Here is a 16,896-nt window from a genome sequence, read left to right on the forward strand (position 1 = left end):
ATGTTTTGTGCAGATCTAGGTACATCCTATCAGCCTCGGAATTAGCGCATTGAGTTTCTCGCTTTTGAGACTTCAAGCTACACGTGCCACCGTGCATAGGCCTCGGAGTCCCCTTCTACTCTATTTTTTTCTTATTTCTTTACATCTTTATAGACATTGATGTATAGGAGTGTTCAGTACTGTATCTAGAGCTTGTGACTTATATTTTCACCAGGTTTTGGGAGATGTACATGTTGAGTTGCAAATTTTATTTCATATAGTTGTTGAAGTTTTTGAGATTTATATTATCATTTTAGTATTTCTGCATGTTTGTTAGGGTTACCTAGTCTTAGAGACTAGGTGCCGTCACGATATTCTACGGAGGGAAATTGGGGTCGTGACAAGTTGATATCAGAGCTCTAGGTTTATAGGTATTATAAGTCACAAGCAGGTTTAGTAGAGTCTCACGGATCTGTACGGAGACGTCTGTACTTATCTTCGGGAGGCTATGGAACTGTTAGGAAAAGCTTCCCTCCTTTGATTCCCTATCGTGAGAAATATTTGACTTTAGATTCTAAATTCCTGTCTTTCTATTCTCTCATGGATGGTGAGGACACGTACAGCTGGATCAGATGACCAGACATCCGCGCCCCCTGCTAGAATCGCGAGAGGCCGGGGCCGGGGTAGAGGCTTAGGACATTCATGTGGTGCAACTAGAGCACCTGCACGAGCTGCTACAGAGGATCCACCAGTAGCTCCAGTTAGAGGGCAGGCACCCGAGATGCCTATTATTGCCGAAGCCCTCCAGGAGACTCTCGCCCAGTTTCTGAGCATGTTCGGCACCTTGGCTCAGGAAGGGTTGATACCACTTACCCCTGCCACATCTCAGGCCGGGGGAGGAGCACAGACTCCCATCTAGCATACCCCAGAACAACGGGTTCAGGTTGAGCAGGTCACAAAGGTCATACCAGTTCAGCCCGAGGTTAGGGCAGCAGTTTCTGAGGGGGAGCAGCTCAGGCTCGAGAGGTACAAGAAGTACCACCCTCCTACTTTCAGTGGCTTGGCGTCATAGGATGACAGGAGTTTTCTTGAGGAGTGCCATTGTATCCTCCATACTATGGGTATTGGGGAGTCTAGTGGGGTTGCTTTCACTACATTCCAGCTTAATGGAACGGCCTATCAGTGGTGGCGAGCATATGAGTTTGGTAGTCCGGCCGAGGCATCTTCACTTACTTGGACTCAGTTCTCAGATATGTTCTTGAGGGAGTATGTTCCGTAGAGTCTCAGAGATGCATGGCACGCAGAGTTTGAGAAGTTGTGCCAGGGTTATATGACCGTGTCTGAGTATGCGATCTGGTTCAGTGATTTGGCTAGGCATGCACCAACCTTGGTTGCTAATGTTAGAGAGCGAGTCTTTCGATTTATCGAGGGTCTCAACCCCAGCATCTGATTTAGCATGGCTCGAGAGTTGGAGATGGACATCATATACCAGGAGGTAGTGGGGATCGCTAGGCGATTGGAGGTTATGTTGACTCAGGAGAGAAAGGAGAAGGAGGCCAAGAGGTCTCGATATTCTAGCACATATAGTGGTACTCGTGCCCAATTGCAGCTCGTCATGGTAGGGGCTATGCGACTCGCCCTGTTTATTCAGCACTTTCAGCCTCCACCGGATTTTCCGACCACTCCTAGGCCTCAGGCTCCCTATTCTGCATCACCATTATCTAGTGCACCTCCTGCACGGGGTGCTTTCAGTGGTTAGTCTAGCCGATCAGGCTTGAGCCAGCCACATCCTTTGAGAGCATGTTTTTTAGTGTGGTGACACTCGTCATATGGTGAGGGATTACCCCAGACTCAGGAGGGATGCACCTCCACCAACTACTCCAGCTCCGCGTATTCCACCGGGTCCTTAGGCTTCTCAGTCTATGGTCACCGCACCAGTTGCTACCCCACCTGCACAGCCAGCTAGAGGTAGAGGTCGGGCATGCAGAGGTCGCCCTAAAGGGGGAGGCCAGGCTAGATATTATGCTATGCCTGCTAGGACGGAGGAAGTTGAATCTGACTCAGTCATCACAGGTATTGTTCCGGTCTTTCATAGAGATGCATCTGTCTTATTTTATCTAGGCTCCACTTATTCCTATGTGTCATCTTATTTTTCTCTATATTTGGGTATATCTCGTGATTCTTTGAGTTCTCTTGTCTATGCATCCACACCTGTGGGAGATTCTATTGTTTTTGACCGTGTGTATCGGTCGTGTTTAGTTGTTCTTGGTGGTTTTGAGACCAGAGCCGATCTATTCTTGCTTAGTATGGTAGATTTTGATATTATTTTAAGCATGGACTGGTTGTCACCCTATCATGCTATTCCCGATTGTCACGCCAAGAGCGTGACACTGGATATGCTAGGATTACCACGGATAGAGTGGAGAGGTGCTTTAGATTATGTTGCTAGCAGAGTTACCTCATTTCTAAAGGCTCAGTGTATGGTTGAGAATGGGTGTAATGCTTATTTATCTTTCGTGACAGATCTCAGTATTGATACTCCTACCGTGGAGTCAGTTCCGGTAGTGAGGGATTAACCAGATGTATTTTCGCCGGATCTTCCGGGCATGCTGCCCGACATGGATATCGACTTTGGTATTGATTTGTTACCGGGCACTCATCCCATTTCTATTCCAACCTATCGTATGGCCCCAGCAGAATTGAAAGAGTTAAAGGAGAAGTTGCAAGAGTTGCTTGATAATGGCTTCATTCGGCCTAGTCTGTCGCCTTGGGGTGCTCCAATCTTGTTTGTAAAGAAGAAGGATGCTTCTATGCACATGTGTATTGATTATCGCCAGTTGAACAAGGTTACAGTGAAGAACAAGTACCCATTGACACATATTGATGACCTATTTGATCAGCTTCAGGGTGCCAGAGTGTTCTCTAAGATCGTCCTGCGTTCAAGCTATCATCAGTTAAAGATTCAGGAGCTAGATTTCCCGAAGACTGCATTCAGGACTAGGTATGGATATTACGAGTTCCTTGTGATATCTTTTGGACTGACCAACACCCCAGCAGCATTCATGCACTTTATGAACAGTGTATTTCAGCCATATCTTGACTCATTTGTCATTGCGTTTATCGATGACATTCTGGTGTACTCCCAGAGCCGGGAGGATCATGAGCAGCACCTGAGGACTCTGCTTCAGACCTTGAGAGAAAAGAAGTTATATACAAAATTTTCAAAGTGCGAATTCTGGCTAGATTCGGTGGCATTTTTGGGTCATGTAGTATAGAGTGAGGGGATCAAGGTGGATCCGAAGAAGATTGAAGCAATGTAGAGTTGGCCCAGACCGTCTTCAATAATGGAGATCCATAGTTTTCTAGGTTTGGAGGGGAATTACTGTCGATTTGTAGAGGGTTTCTCATATATTGCAGCACCTATAACCAGATTGACCCAGAAGGGTACTCCGTTCAGTAGACCGAGGAATGTGAGGAGAGCTTTCAGAAGCTCAAGACAGCTTTGACCATAGCCCAATGTTGGTGTTGCCTTCGGGTTCGGGGTCTTATAGCGTGTACTGTGATATGTCGCATATTGGTCTTAGTGCAGTGTTGATGCAGGATAATAGGGTGATTGCCTACGCGTCTAGACAACTGGAGGTGCATGAGTAGAACTGACGACACTATTTGTATGATATCCCTTGTGAGGTCTACACTGACCACCGAAGTCTACAACATCTGTTCAAACAGAAGGATCTTAACTTGTAGCAGCAGAGGTGGTTAGAGTTTCTTAAGGACTATGATATCACCATTTTATATCATCCCCGGAAGGCCAATATGGTGGACGATACCTTGAGTCGCAAGGCGGAGAGTTTGGGCAGCTTAGCATATCTACCGGTAGCAGAGAGGCCATAAGCCTTGGATATTCAGGCCTTAGCTAACCAGTTTGTTAGAATAGATGTTTCTGAGCTGAGCCGAGTTTTATCTTGTGTAGTTTCTCAGTTTTCTATTTATGTTCGTATCAGAGAGTGTCAGTATGACGACCCCTATCTACTTGTACTCAAGGACACAGTTCGGCACGGCGATGCCAAGGAGGTCACTATCGGAGATGACGGTGTATGCGGATGCAGTGCAGGCTATGTATGCCCAATGTAGATGGTTTGCGTGAGTTGATTCTCCAGGAGGTTCATAGTTCGCGGTACTATATTCATCCAGGTGCTGCGAAGATGTATCAGGACTTGAGGCAGCATTACTAGTGGAGGAGAATGAAGAAGAACATAATGGAATATGTAGCTCGGTGCCTAAACTGTCAGCAGGTGAAGTATGAGCATCAACGGCCAGATGGATTGCTTCAGAGGTTAGAGATCCCAGAGTGGAAATGGGAGCGGATCACTATGGATTTTGTTGTTGGGCTCCCACAGACTCAGAGGAAGTTCGTTGCAGTTTGGGTGATTGTGGATAGATTGACCAAGTCAACTCATTTAATTCCAGTGGTGACTACTTACTCTTTAGAGCAGTTGGCTCAGGTTTATATTCACGAGATTGTCCGCCTTCACGGCGTGTTGGTATCTATCATCTTTGACTAGGGTACGCAGTTTACATTGCGGTTCTAGAGGGCCGTTCAATATGAGTTGGACACGCGGGTGGAGTTGAGTACAACATTTCATCCTCAGACGGACAGACAGTCTGAGTGCACTATTCAGATATTAGAGGATATGCTTCATGCGTGTGTGATGGAGTTTGGTGGTTCTTGGGATCAGTTCTTGCCACTTGCAGAGTTTTCCTACAACAACAATTATCAGTCGAGCATTCAGATGGCCCCGTATAAGGCTTTATGTTGAAAACGGTATCGGTCTCCAGTGGGGTTGGTTTGAGTCGGGCGAGGCTAGGCTATTGGGTACAGACTTGGTTCGGGATGCTTTGAAAAAGGTTAAATTGATTCAGGATCGACTTCGTACAACCCAATCCAGACAGAAGAGTTATGCCGATCGGAAGCTTCGTGACGTGGCATTCATGGTTGGGGAGCAGGTCTTGCTCCGAGTTTCGCCCATGAAGGGTGTTATGAAGTTCAGGAAGAAAGGCAAGTTGAGCCCTAGTATATCGGATCTTTTGAGATTCTTGAGAGGGTTGGGGAGGTGGCCTACAGACTTGCACTACCACCTAGTCTAGTTGCAGTTCATCTAGTGTTCCATGTTTCTATGCTTTGGAAGTATCATGGCAATTTGTCTCATGTGTTAGACTTCAGCTCAGTCCAGTTGGACAAGGATCTATCTTATGTTGAGGAGCCAGTGGTAATTTTGGACAGATAGGCCCGGAAGTTGAGGTCGAAGAATATTGCTTCAGTGAAGGTTCAGTGGAGGGGATCAGCCAGTCAAGGAGGTGACTTGGGAGACCGAGCATGATATGCATAGCCGTTATCCTCATCTTTTCACCACTTCAGGTATGTCTCTATACTCGTTCGAGGACAAATATTTGTTTTAATAGGTGGAGGATGTAACGACCCATCCGGTCATTTTGAGTGTATTATCCTACCTATTTATTGCCTTCTCTGTGTTATATTGTGGTTACGTAACTTGTCGAGACGTTTGGTTTTGGTTTCGGGTGAGTTCCAGAGTTAAATGAGATATATAGTCCCTAAACTGGAAAGTTAAATCGTAGGAGTGGACCGTAGTTTGACTTGTGTGAAGACGACTCCAGAATGGAGTTTTGACAGTTCCAATAGCTCCGTACGGTGATTTTAGTCTTATGAGCGTGTTCGGATATTGATTTGGAGGCCCGTAGTTGGAAATTGGTGGAATTTTTAAAAGTTTGCCAGGAGTGGACTTTTTTATATTGATGTCAGATTTCGATTCCGGAAGTTGGAATAGGTCCGTAATGTCAATTATGACTTGTGTATAAATTTTGGGGTTAATCGGAGTTGTTTTGGTATGAACCGGCATTGGTTTCGGAATTCGGAAGTTCATAAGTGCTTAGGCTTGAATCGATGCGTGATTCGTGATTTTAGCATTATTTGATGTGATTTGACGCTTCGAGCATGTTCGTATGATATTTTAGGACTTGTTGGTATGTTTGGTTAAGGCCGCGGGGGTCTCGGGTGTAATTCAGACCATGTTCGACGCATTTCGGTTCATTTTGGAATATGCAGAAATTTTGGTTCTCCTTGTTCTGGTTTTCTCTTATGCAATCGCGAAAGAGGAGTCGCTATCGCAAAGCTCTAAGATTTGGCAGGCGTGGTTTGGTGCTATATGATCGCGATATGGCTTGTGCGATCGCGAGGCTGGGTAGGTCAGTGCATCGCGAACGCGTGGGTGGTGCCGCGTTCACAATGAAGGAAGGGGAGGTCTGGGAGGTGAGTGCACTACTCTATGCGGTCGCGTTTTAGTTCACGCGATCACGTAAGCTTGGAACGTTTCTCATCGCATTCGCGTGCAATCTTCCGCATTCGCATAGTAGGTTTTTGATCTATTGGTATTTTTGTTCTTCGCGATCGCGTAGGAATTTCCGCGATCGCGTAGTGTAAATAACTGGGCAGCATACTTAAATTTCAAAATGAGGGTTTATTTTCTTATTTCACAATTTTGACTTTGAAAGCTCGGTTTAAGGAAAAATCTTCGAGGGATTTTCAGAGGGATTGTTGGGGTAAGAGTTCTTAACTCATTTTTGATTAAATTCCACTAATCATCATTGATTTCATCATGTAATTACAGATTTGGGGTGAAAAATTTGGGAAACAATGTAGAAGTTCTTAGACTAAGCTTTTGAGTTTTGAAAGAAGAATTGAGGTCGGATTTGAGTAATTCTTGTATAGTTAGACTCGATATCGAATGGGTGTTCGAATTTTAAAAGTTTGCTCGAGTTCCGAGACGCGGGCCCGAGATGACTTTTTGGGGCGATTTTCTAATTCTTTGCTAAGATCATGATTTCATTATTTAAATTAGTTTCCTATAGTTATATTTATAGTATGTAATTATTTTGGCTAAATTCGAGTAGTTCGGAGTCGGAAAATCGAGAGAAAGGCCTTCTAGTTGATTGATTTAGCGTGGTTTGAGGTAAGTAACTTGTTTAACCTTGTGTGGGAGAAATTTTCCTTAGGATTTGGTACTGTTGTGATAATATTTTATATCTGAAGGTCGTGTACTCAACGTGGCGAGTGCGTACACGGGCTAAATATTGAGATTCCACTTTTAGCTATGTAGTTTCATTTTTTCATGCCTTAATTGAATCACTTTAGCATGTTATAGTCACCATGTTTAGCCTAATTTTACATGTCTACTTGTCTTATCTCCTATTTGCAACTTGTACTACATGTTTAGTTGAATTACTTGCTTTTTTAATTCCGTATTCATTATTTAACTATGAAAATTCCTTACTTGAAATTTGCTATCCTTGAAATATCTTGGTGTTAAGTTGCAAGGGCTGTGGTTTCTATTGAGGCAAGGTGTAAGTTGTGTAGTGTCATTTTATTTTGTTGTTACGTTTTGGCTTCCGTGTTATTGTTGAGGTGATTGTTTGGTTGTGTGCATGAGGTTTCTACCCTGTTGTTGTTATTGTTTTCACGAGATTTCTGTCGTGCGGTTGTTACTATTTGAACAAGGTTTCTGTCGTGCCACTGTGATTATTGATACGCATGCGGTGGTATAAGGTCTGGGTGTTGAAACGCATGCGGTGAGATAAGGTGGGCTTGATACGCATGGCTAGTAGGGAAACTACTAGAAGCCATGTGGTATGATAAGGTGGGCTAAAACGCGGGGTGCTATTTCGGGTAAATAATTTTCAAAACTAAATGTAAAGGCTCTCGCGATGATATAAGGAAATACTGTGATTTATTTTTATGATTTGGGATTACGAGGCGGTACCTCGGGAATGCCCCAGTTAATCTTCTCTAGTTGCTATATTGTTTGGGTGTTGTTTCCTTAACATGTAAAATCTTTGTTTTCCTTTCGTGATTTTATTAGCTTCATTGATTTCCGTGATTTTACTTTCTATAATTTCTTTATTGTTTCCCTTTCCTGTTATTTCAGTATATCATTATATTTTCTGTCTTGCTTCTTATTATCTCTAGTAGGGCGTCGACCTGACCTCGTCACTATTCTACCGAGGTTAGGCTTGGCACTTACTGGGTACCGTTATGGTGTACTCATACTACGCTTCTGCACATGTTTTATACAGATCCAGGTACATTCTATCAGCCTCGGTAATAGCGTGTTAAGTTGCTTTATTTGGAGACTTCAAGGTACACCTTCCCGCATCCCCAGGCCTCGGAGTCTCCTTCTACCGTATTCTTTTCTTATTTCTTTACATCTTTATAGACAGTAATGTATAAGAGTGTTCAGTACTATATCTAGAGCTTATTACTTATATTTTCATCGGGTTTTGAGAAATGTACATGCTGAGTTGCCGATTTTATTTCATATAATTGTTGATATTTTTGATATTTAAATTATCATTTCAGTTATTTCGCATGTTTGTTAGGCTTACTTAGTCTTATAGATTAGGTGCTGTCATGACATCCTACAGAGGAATATTGGGGTCGTGACATCAAGCCTAATGAACTTATGAACTTCCGAATTTCAAAACTAATGCCGATTCATACCAAAATAACTCTGATTGACTTCAAATTTGGCACATAAGTTATAAATGACATGACAGACCTATTCAAACTTTCGAAATCAAAATTTGACCCTGACATCAATAAAGTCAACTCCCAGTCAAATTTTCCAACCTTCCAAACCTTCAACATTTTAACTTTCGCCAATTCATACCGAAGCGACCTACGGACCTCCAAACCAACATCCGAACACGCTTTTAAGTCTAAAATCACCATACAGAGCAATTGAAACCGTCAAAACTTTATTCTAGAGTCGTCTACACCAAAGTCAAACTACAGTAAACTCTTTCAACTTAAACCTCCAATTTAGGGACTATGTGTTCCATTTCACTCCGAAACTCACCTGAAGCCAAAGTCAAACACCCCCGTCAAGTCGTGTAACCACAATATAACATAGAGGAGGCAATAAATAGGGGATCGGGGCTAAAATACTTAAAATAATTGGACGAGTCGTTACAGTTGGTACTCATGCTCCACAAAGGCTGAATGATGTACTTGGTTGAATACTGAGTTATTTACACAAAGGAACATGTATCAATTCTCACTTAATACTTCCTTTTCTCCTTTCATTAATTTAGTGATACATACACATTCTAAAAATCCTAGATCCGCCGCTGATCTACATCACACCTTTAGGGTGCGGCCAACAACACTTGACTAGGAGCTAAGTGGTCGGTATTGCTCATATCTAGACAAATACTAATTCGGTACCGGATAATTTAGTCAATTTGGCCTTTAGTCAATAGTTTCATTTTGAATTACCTGCATGCACTTATAATTTCTAACATTTTTTCGTATGTTACAGTAGATGTTGTTGGGGTTTGCCTTCGCTTGATTTCTAGCTAATTTTTGTCGCTTTCTTTCTTTTGAGAAAGGAAATTCTTTTTAGAACTGTGGCAAGTAATCACTCTATTACTTGAGGAACTAATTATTAAGACCTTCACCATCATCTTAACCAATCGCTAACCCTCCTTAAAATTACTTTATTTGCATGTTCTTAGCGTTGACATTTAAGTATAAATAAATACTCAGAGGATACGTGTTTTCTCTATATATAGTCCACGTTTAGTTCTTTTTTTTTGTATATATTTTTACCAATTATTAGTCATTTTTTTGGGTTGTCAATTTGAAGTTGTTAGTTACAATATTATCCATGATTACCCCCTCCCTCATAGAATATCATACGAATGAAACCACTCTTGTAAAGTAAACCTTTTGGTCATATTGTTGGAAAAAAAGGTTATACTATTATTTTTCGATTTTTAATTCTTTGTCGGCTCTATCTTAATCATTAGTTCCATCATTACAGTATCAACAAGTAATAAAGCTCTTAAAATAAAAGTCAGGAGAGGGTAATTTTTGTTTTTTCTTCTAACATAATCCCTATAACTACCTATGTTGACAACAAAACACACACAAACACACACACACTCAAGACGAAAACTAAATAGTACCCCCGTTATCCCCACTTTATCTGACATCATTACAACACAAGGATGAAAATATCTAATTTCGGTGCAAATTCAGACATAAATTTTCAAGTTTTTGAAATAAAATTCATATATTTAAAAGCTATATAAAAAATACTATAGTCGCAATATCTAACAATTCAAAATATTTAAAAGACATATAAAAAAGTTACGATCAACGAAAAATTATTTGACTCTCCAAATAATAAATAGTGCTACAAAGAGGAGGTAGCAATATTTTGTGAATTACCAAAATTTCGTGCATGGATTGATTCTGAGGTCCATAGTATTAAAAAAGACTGAATTGTTAGAGATAGTCAATGTCCTGTGCTTATTATAGTGAGAGTTGCTAAACCTAGAACAATTGTCGTGTTGCCATAGTCAACATTTCTCCTACCTATAAATACAGTCACATTTTACTCTCTTTGTCACATAGAAGTGTACTAGTAACTTCATAAACTATAGCAATAGAAATGGCTACGAATAGCTTTATTTTTCTTCATGTTTTAGTCATGTTTTCTCAAACAAGCATGGCATTTTCGAATTTTCTTTCACCTTATTTCTACGATTTTGTTTGTCCCGAAGCTTTGCCAACCATAAAACGGGTTGTTGAGGATGCAGTCAAGCAAGAGGCGAATGGGCGCCTCTCTGCTACGTCTACATTTTCATCATTGTTTCGTTCAAGTGAGATACTTCTCTTTTCACTCTTGCGTCAATTCTTCCAACTTTAAAAAAAAGGCTCTTAATTAAATTACTTTTACGTCCCAATTTATGTGACACTTTTTACTTCTCAAAAGTTAGTTTGGCAAATCTTTGAAGCTAAATTTGATTAGATCAACTCAATATTTTAAAATTAAAATTTAAATATTCAAAAACTATACAAAAATATTATAACATGCAATTCTTCTCGTGCATGTCAATATGATGAAAGAAATATTATAAAATATAGGTCAAAGTTCACTTAGTTTGAATCTCGAAAAGTATTATTTAAGTATTTTATGATATGGAAAGAGAGGATTGAAGATCATATTTACATACTGTGTCTTCTATATATGTATAGTCTTTTGCTGACCCTGGTTTTATTAATTAAACCGGCTTTTTTCTATGTATATAGAGAGTGGAGCTCTTCCTTTAGGTTGCTTGATATGTTACTAAAGTTTCTTGTAAATGAAGGGATGTGATGCTTCAATTCTTCTTGATCAAACGGAGACTATTGACAGTGAAAAGACTGCTAGAGCTAATAACAATTCTATTAGAGGATTTGAAGTGATTGACCAAATCAAGTCGGAGGTTGATAAAGCTTGCGGACATCCTATTGTATCTTGTGCGGACATTGTGGCAGTTGCAGCTCGTGACTCTGTAGTTGCAGTGCGTATCACTCCCTCCTGTTCTATAACAGCTCTAGTTCACTTTTCCCTCTCGTCAACTTTTTTTCCTTTACTATGGCATTTTCCATGGTTAATGTTAGACTTAAATACTATATTTGTTCAAGTTAATTATACTCCTAGTACTTTGTCCCAATTTATGTGGCGCCATTCGTTTACGAAAGTCAAACTTTTTAAATTCTGACGATGAATTTTGATATAGAGAAAGGGGAACCTTAGAGCAACAGTTGTCTAACAAGCCGTGGAATCAGTCATTGATGCTTACATCAGGGTAGGTTGCCTGCATCACACCCCTTGGGGTGCAGCCCATCCCCAGACTTTGCATGAATGCGGATCATTAAGTTTCTTTAAAAAAAATTATATATTCAAAAATTACGTTAAAAAGATTAGAAGTCACAATAATTAACAACTTTAAAATTTAAAAGACATAATGCCACATAAATTGAAATGGAGGGTGTCCTATAATTGTCTAACAAGTCTTAAAACGCTAATTCTGATATATATAAATGCTTAATAGTATGCTCTACTAATGAAACCTTAACAGCTAAATTAGCGACTTAAATGGTACGAACCTATTTCATTTTTAGTCCGTTCCAAAAAGAATGACACCTTTCTAAATTTGAAAATACTTTAGCTTAAATTTCCAATTTTACCCTTAATGAGAAGCTTTTATAACCACACAAATACTCTAGACCCCTTTTTGACTTATTTAGGACCACAAATTCCAAAAATTATTATTTTTTCTTAAACTCCGTACCTAGTTAAACAGGTTCACATGAATTGGAACGGAGTGAGTAGATGGTTTTTAATTTCATGATCAATCGCTAGGTGGACCAACATGGGAAGTGCAATTGGGAAGAAGGGACTCCCCTACAGCGAATAGAACCACGGCCAACAACCACATCCCATCTCCATTCTTGGACTTACCTGCACTTATCAACAACTTCAAGAACCAAGGTTTGGATGAGAAAGATCTCGTCGCGCTCTCCGGTGGCCACACACTAGGGTTTGCGCAATGTTTCACCTTCAGAGATCGCATCTATAACGAGACTAACAACATTGACTCCACTTTTGCAAGTCAACGCCAAGCCGATTGTCCACGTAGTGGAGGTGATTCCAACCTTGCTTCCCTTGATCCAACACCAGTTCTTTTTGATTCGGAATACTTTAGTAACTTGTTGTCCAAGAAAGGGCTTTTGCACTCTGATCAAGCACTGTTTAGTGGAGGACAAACTGATAATCTTGTTCAAATATTTAGTACTAACCTTGGGACTTTCTCTAAAGATTTTGCTGAGTCTATGATTAAGATGGGAAATATTAAGCCATTGATATGGAATCAAGGTCAAATTCGCGTAAACTGCGGGAAGGTGAACTAAGAGGTAGTAATTAATGATGTTAGTGAATCAAGCATTTCAAGAATTTTATTGTTTTGAAGTGTAATTTGATCTTTACTCATTCGAAGAGCCTCTGTTCTTTATAGTAAAATGAGTTAATTGTGAATGGATAGACTCTGTAGAGTTGTGTGGTAATTTGTTAATTAGCGAGAAACTGGATCTTGATGTTTTAATTGCTGAGTAGATCGAAGATTTTTTTAAATGAACGGGTACCTTTTTTCCTTTGATGTAATAGATTTTAGAGTTGATTACATAAGTTTTTCCTAGCGAACTATCATAACTTAAACCTGAATGGACCATGGCTATTGTTAAATTGGGCTGAACAGAGGTGAGAATCAGTCAACAATGGAGGTTCCTTAGTATGACATGCAGATCAGCTCACACAGATTTAGTAGCTTAGAACAATTGAGAGAGAGAGAAGAATTATGAGAGGAGATCACTTTTCATTATTCCAACTGATTCAAGGGTACACTGTTATATAGAGAATCCAGCGCTCTAACTACCTTTCTAACAAACTTCTATTTTCTAACTCCTTCTAGTTTTATCTAATTACACATTGACCCCTCACTCATTAACTGAGTTGTTCTTCTAGCTATGTTAGCATTCCCCTTAAGCTGGAGAGTGAAAAACATTCAACACTCCTAGCTTGGAGAGCAACAACTCATGTTGAGTTGTTCCTAGTCCTTTAGTCATTAGGTCTGCAAGTTGCTATTTTGTGGGTATATACTCTACTTGATCAACCCCTACTTGATTTTTTCTCTAACAAAATGGCAATCTATCTCTATATATTTGGTAAAGCTATTTTGCTGTCATAATGTAGGTGTACATGTTCTTCTACATTGTTGCCTCGCTCCTTTAGTAAGCCCGTCATCCATATTTGTTGTTTCTTTGACTTCCAAGATAGCAATGAGTCTCCCAATTTAACCACATAACCTGTGACAGACCTTCTTGTATTTGGGCATGCTGCCCAGTCTGAATCACAGTATACTGTGAGAGTATTAGTTTGTCTACTGCTCAAGAGGATCCCTAGTCCAGGGCTTCCTTTGATGTATCTGACCACTCTTAATGCTGCTTCCATATGGGACTCCTTAAGAGACTGCATAAACTGGCTTAGCACTTGGACTGCAAAGCATATGTATGGCCTTGTAATTGTTAGATATATTAGCTTACCAATCAGTTTTTGATAGCTACAGACATCTTCCAGTAGATCATCTACAGTATTACCAACATGCTTATCATAATCAATAGTGGTGAGTTTGTGGTTTTGCTCCATAGGTGTTGAGACTGGCTTGCAGCCACTCAAACCAACCTCTGAAATTAGCTCCAATACATACTTTCTTTGGTTGAGGAGAATGCCTTTATCTGACCTTATCATCTCAATTCCTAAGAAGTATTTGAGCTTACCTAGATCCTTCATTTTGAAGTTCTTGTGTAATGTTGCATTTGCCTCTTCAATGAGACTGTTACTAATTTCTATTAATAGAAGATCATCTACATACACCAAGATAACTACAATGTCTTTGTTGGTCTTCTTTGTGAATAAGGAGTGATCATAGCTGCTTTGCATAAAACCAACTTGAAGAAGTGCATCTGTCAACTTGATATTACATTATCTTGGGTTTGTTTCAAGCTATATAAGGATTTTAGCAGCCTATATACTTTGGACTCCCTCTAGCTATTAAATCTATGGGGAATCTACATATAGACTTTCTCAAACATATCACATTGGAGAAATGCATTATCGACATCCATTTGGAACAGAGGCCAACCTTTGGATGATGCAACACCAATGATTGTCTTTGTTGTCACCATTTTTGCCACAAGTGAGAAGGTTTCATGGTAGTTAATCCCCTCTTGTTGAGTATAACCTTTATCCACTAACCTTGTTTTATACCTGTCTATCTCACCATTAGTTTTATGATTAACTTTATAGACCCATTTAAAGCCTATAGCCAATTTGTTTGCAGGCAGATCCACTATATCCCAGGAGTGGTTATCTTCAAGAGCTTTGATTTTCTGTTCCATTGCATGAACCCAATTCTGATCAGTTGCAGCCTCCTTGTAGGTATTTGGTTCAATGTCTACTGAGAAAACCTTTAAGTAGAACTGATATATTGGAGACAAGTGATCATAAGTAACATGATTGGAGATAGGATATTTGCTCTTTCCTGGCAGGCAGGCTGCAGTGATGTAGTCGTTTAGCCAAATTGGAGGTCATGTATGTCTGTGTGGTCTAGAAGCAATCACTACCGGTGGGGAAGGTAGCTGAGAGGAGGGCAAGAATAATGGTAGAATAGATGAAGAATCAGTTGTATCAATATGTTGAGGTAGTGAAGGATCAGTGATCTCTGTATTGTCTGAACTAGAACACTCTTCTACAGAGGTTGTGTTGATATCTGCTAAACAATATTGAGGGGAATTGGGATGAGATTCATAAGGTTCTGGTGCAATGGTAGGAGATGTTGGTGGACTTTGCTCAGTATGAATTGGAGTGGATGATGGCTTTGGCGTTGAGCATTCTCTAAGAGTTATAGAAAAAGTTTCTTGTCATCAAGAGAATCATGTTGGAAGGGAAATATATACTCATGAACTTGACATCTCTACTGACAAAGAGAGTTTTTATTTCTATATCATATAATGTGAAACCCTTCTGTGTTTCAGAATACCCAATAAATACTACCCTTGATGCTCGAGCTGCAAATTTGTCCCTCTTGGGCTGTATGATAGCATAACATTGACATCCATACACCCTCAAATGATATATGTTTGCTATTTTCCCACACAACATAGCATAGGGAGTCTTTCCTTCTAGGACCTGTGTAGGCAGCCTATTGATCAAGTAGTTTGTTGTTCTAACACACTCACCCCAAAACTTAATAGGTATGCCACTCTGAAATATCAAGGCCCTAGCTACCTCCAAAATGTGTATGTGTTTTCTCTCTACAGTCCTCTTCTGTTGAGGTGTGTATGAGCAACTGCCTTGATCAATACTATTAAATGAAGACAATAATTCATTACATCTGGAATTGAAAATCTCTGTACCATTGTCATTCCTTAGAATCTTGATATTCGCATGAAACTGAGTTTTTGTTACATAAATAAAATTCTTCAGAACAACATAGACTTCACACTTTGATTCTATCAAGCAGACCCAAGTGTACCTACTAAAGTCATCAACAATAGTATTATTTTCTATCATAGGTTGGAGTCTTATAAGGTCCACATACATCTAAGTAAATGAGATGAAATATACTGGTAGACTTAGCAGTGCTAGTTGGAAACTGTAATCTACATTGTTTGGATAAAGGACAAACAATGCAGTTTTCCAATTCCTTTCCACTAACATCATTTTGTAGTGAATCTATATGTTTTATAGATTTCATAGAGGCATGTCCTAATCTGAGATGCCATAGCTTGGTGCTTTCCTCCTTTTAACAGTACACATTGTTATTCTTGCTACCTTTGCACATTCTTTCAATATGTAAAGACCTTCATATTCCTTACCAATCCCCAAGACCTTGCCACCGTAGAACCCTGTTGTAGACAGTTAAATTTTATTAAATTTAAATTTACAAGAATCTTGGATTTTATCTCAAATAAAATATATATATTAGTCCAAATAAATATGATGGACTAATATAATTGTGTTAATTATTTAAATCTAATCAAATTAATTTAAATAAAAGTCCAATACAATTGCACAAGCCCATTCTTTTATCAAATGGGTCTGCCCATGGGCCTCAAACCCAATGGCCACTAGGGTTTCCTTGGAGGCTACTCCACTCATACCTATATAATGAATTCAAAGGGGAAGGCTAAAGGGGACCCCAGAATTCAGAAGGCTAGAAGAACAAGAAAGTAAGCAAAAGAAAAGGCTAAAGAAGATCTGAAGAATAGCATCGAGGTCTCCATCCATATCTGCAATCGTCGTATGTGGTCAAATTCCAAAGGCGAACTCAAATCATAAGCTGGCAGCTTCAAATATTCCGTTCGTGTTAACCCAACAAGAAATCCTAGTTTGTGACGAGCTTCAAGTTATTCGTGATGCACCGCAAATTTGAAATCCGTCAAGTTCAAGATCA

The 16,896-nt window shown here is 39.8% G+C and overlaps 1 pseudogene; it reads left to right on the forward strand.

The window, feature by feature from the left end:
- Positions 1 to 10,470: 10,470 nt before the first annotated feature.
- LOC104104171 (peroxidase 22.3-like) lies at positions 10,471 to 12,823 on the forward strand (annotated as a pseudogene).
- The last annotated feature ends 4,073 nt before the right edge of the window (positions 12,824 to 16,896 follow it).

This window comes from Nicotiana tomentosiformis, chromosome 10, assembly GCF_000390325.3.
Source record: "Nicotiana tomentosiformis chromosome 10, ASM39032v3, whole genome shotgun sequence".
Classification (NCBI taxonomy): domain Eukaryota; kingdom Viridiplantae; phylum Streptophyta; class Magnoliopsida; order Solanales; family Solanaceae; genus Nicotiana; species Nicotiana tomentosiformis.